Genomic DNA, 3,762 nt, shown 5'->3' on the forward strand with positions numbered 1-3,762 from the left:
CATAATAATATAATACATATATATATAATACATAATAATATAATACACATATATGTAATACATAATAATATAATACATAATAATATAATACACATATATAATACATAATAATATAATACACGTATATAATACATAATAATATAATACATAATGATATAATACATATATATAATACATAATAATATAATACATATATATAATACATAATAATATAATACACATATATATAATACATAATAATATAATACACTCTTTTTAAATCTCGCATAATAATAAATGTTGTATTTTTGTTTTTCTTTCATTTCAAGTTAGGTATAGAAACTCCACAGGTAAACAACTTTTCTTTATTGTAAACTCGCATGGGACCCAAATTAATTAATTGGTCATTGACCACGTTCTCATGCAGGAAGGACTGTTGTGATGTCCAAAATAGAAGTCTCTCTTTTCAGTTGATGAATCGTGTAATGCCTTCTCATTAAACTTGAATTGCTCATGCCCGAAAAGTTGCTTAAACAGTTTGGCTTTGTTATTATTATTGTACTTTTGGTATTAAAAGCTACAAACTCTCGCCTAAGGTTCTGATTTTAGACTTGCAGTTTTGGTTAGTTTAGTTTTCTTAGTAGTTTGATTTTCTATAGAAGATTGTTCACCTAACTTTTTGACTTTAACGATGCTTTTTTCAATATATTTCAGTTTGATATTCAGGGGCTGTTTTCATTTTATAGCTTCACTTTTTTTCCTCATCTTACAGGGGACTGATGAAAGAGAACCTGTTGTTTTCATTTTATAGCTTCACTTTTTTTTCCTCATCTTACAGGAGACTGATGAAAGAGAACATGTTGGTTTCTTTTTCACATCCTTCTCTTTCATCAGTCCAACTTACCAGTTATATACATTTATCGTTAGTTTTGTCTATAAAAGATTATACTTTGACATTTGTATGTATTGACTCTTTCTTTGTAACAAACCTAGTCACAGTTCAAAAAGTAAGGTACTCGTAAGCTGCGTTGAACCTTCTGTTAGCGGACTCTTCGGGAAATCCGTGCACTGGATTATACCACAATATTATATATGTAATACACTTTGTTCACTTTTGACATCACACAGCACGTTACCAAATAATATCCTTTCAACCGCCTGCCATCGTATCTAAAACGTCTTCAAGTATTTATATGTGTTTAATTTCTATCAGAAACTTCGTCAAACTTTATTACACTAGAGCTAATCCTTATTTTCTTTCTAAACATTTTGACAGATGCACCACGGAACTCGCCAGTGACTTTGTGGAATTTTCAAACTTCAAAACGGTAGATCGTAAAATTCCCCGACACTGTGGCTCCAAAAAACCGAAAATAATCGACTCGGATGGTGACTTTTTTCGAGTGACGTTTCTATCTAATGATAAATTCGACGGAACAGGATTTGAAGCATTTTATCAATTCCGAAACTACGTTGGTGAGAACGTTTATAAACGATCGTTTTCCGGAATACCCTTATTTCCCTCTTAATAACAAGCATTCTATTCAAACCAGGAGATATTGTTCTTTTTTTATAAACGATGGTCTGTCTGTGTATCTTAATTAACCCTCTTAATAACTAGCACTGTAATTATAATTTAAAATATTTTCATAATATTTTTTAAATTTAAATATACATTAACTAAGTAAATTATATACTTAATAAATACCTTTTTAAAGTTACATTGTTTAATGAGTTTATTTCTCTTGTATCATGGCCATGGATGCTCTTGTTATTTCTGAATGTTGAGGTCTGGATACAATAGTATCATAAACATGATATAACCAACTAAATAATGATTATTTGAAGATAGCTTTTATATGCGGAAACATTTGTTAGCTGAGTTCTTGCACAGATCTTAAAATATAACGTTGATAAACGGAAACATCGGTACATGTAGATATGTAGAGTTGTTCAAAACTTGAAAATAGCGTTGATAACTGGATGATGCTGTAACAGTTGAAAGTTTTGTGACAACAGGATTCGAAACAGCTACTCTCGAGGAAACATCTTGTTCATCACAAACAAGATAACTTTCAGTTAATGGAAAGAATAATACTGAGAAATAATATTCGATTACTTGGATAGTTTGAAAAATCGAAAACGGAAATAATCGGAAACACTAGGTTATATTTGTTGATTATTTTCGTGACATTATTCGATTTGATCGTAATTTCGATTAATCGATAACTTCACGTGAAACTGGTCAATCCAATTGATGCTCATAGGTAATCTATTATATCAAATAAATGGGTTAATAATCATAGATCTACATAACTTGAACAAACCCTTCACATTTGTAATATGTTCTATTATGTGTTATTGTAACTTTAATACAGAACTTCAGAGATTAAAACTGGTTCGTTAAGGAGCGTCTTGATTGTAACTTTTGTTCGTTAAGGAGTGTCTTGATTGTAACGTTTGTTCGTTAAGGAGCGTCTTGATTGTAACTTTTGTTCGTTAAGGAGTGTCTTGTTTGTAACGTTTGTTCGTTAAGGAGTATCTTGATTGTAACGTTTGTTCGTTAAGGAGTGTCTTGATTGTAACGTTTGTTCGTTAAGGAGTGTCTTGTTTGTAACGTTTGTTCGTTAAGGAGCGTTTTGATTGTAACGTTTGTTCGTTACGGAGCGTCTTGTTTTTTAACGTTTGTTCGTTAAGGAGTATCTTGATTGTAACGTTTGTTCGTTAAGGAGTGTCTTGTTTTTTAACGTTTGCTCGTTGAGGAGCGTCTTGTTTTTTTAACGTTTGTTCGTTAAGGAGCGTCTTGTTTTTTAACGTTAGTTCGTTAAGGAGCGTCTTGTTTTTTTAACGTTTGTTCGTTGAGGAGCGTCTTGTTTTTTTAACGTTTGTTCGTTGAGGAGCTTCTTGTTTTTTACCAACTATAACTGACAAATCTTTAGCCTATCGCTGATAGTAAACCTGTATTTGTATGTAAATTTTACCGGATGTATAACAAGGCCTGATATGACGGTAATGTGTTTCTGCACGATACAGGAAGTCCTGTTTTTCCTCGTATTAATATCGCCGTTTCTCTTCCAGATCCCTTCACCGTGAGAAGAACTGCTGGAGTTGGTAGTAAGTTTGTCTCTCTCTCTATTTTAAAACATCTACTCGTCTATCTGTCTATTCAGTACATTCCGTTCTCTTACCTACCCAAAAATTTGTCTAATCTATCCACCCTGTCATTTGTCTGTCTATGTCTTCCATTTTGTTATGAATGATATATGTATAATCGTAAATTAATTTGTTGAAGTATATAAAGACACTATTTTTTATTATATTAATTTTAATATTTAACGGTAAAAGGAAATAACCATAGCATCTTTTACTCTTGGTGATAAGTTTTCAAACAACGAAGCTAAAAGCGTAGGATAACACTAAACTACAAACTACGTTGTAGGAACGATAATAAGTGAGGTAAGACTCATTCAGTGTTAGTGATACACTGATTTCCATTCACTAGACTTGCATGTGGAAGTAAAGAAAATGGGAATTAAAAATACTAGCAGGTAAAGGTGCAAAACATACCAGATCAAAACTACCGATCGCCCCTCGGCAGCCAGTTGTGGAAAGCTTCCAGTTCTTGACGAAGAACCAGTTGTGGAAAGCTTGCTGTCCCCGACGAACAACCAGTTGTGGAAAGCTTCTAGTTCCTGACGAACAGCCAGTTGTGGAAAGCTTCAAGTTCCCGACGAACAGCCAGTTGTGGAAAGCTTGCTGTTCCCGACGAACAACCAGTTGTGG

The sequence above is a fragment of the Limulus polyphemus genome, unplaced genomic scaffold (genome assembly GCF_000517525.1).
Source record: "Limulus polyphemus unplaced genomic scaffold, Limulus_polyphemus-2.1.2 Scaffold5453, whole genome shotgun sequence".
In the NCBI taxonomy this organism is placed as follows: Eukaryota; Metazoa; Arthropoda; class Merostomata; order Xiphosura; family Limulidae; genus Limulus; species Limulus polyphemus.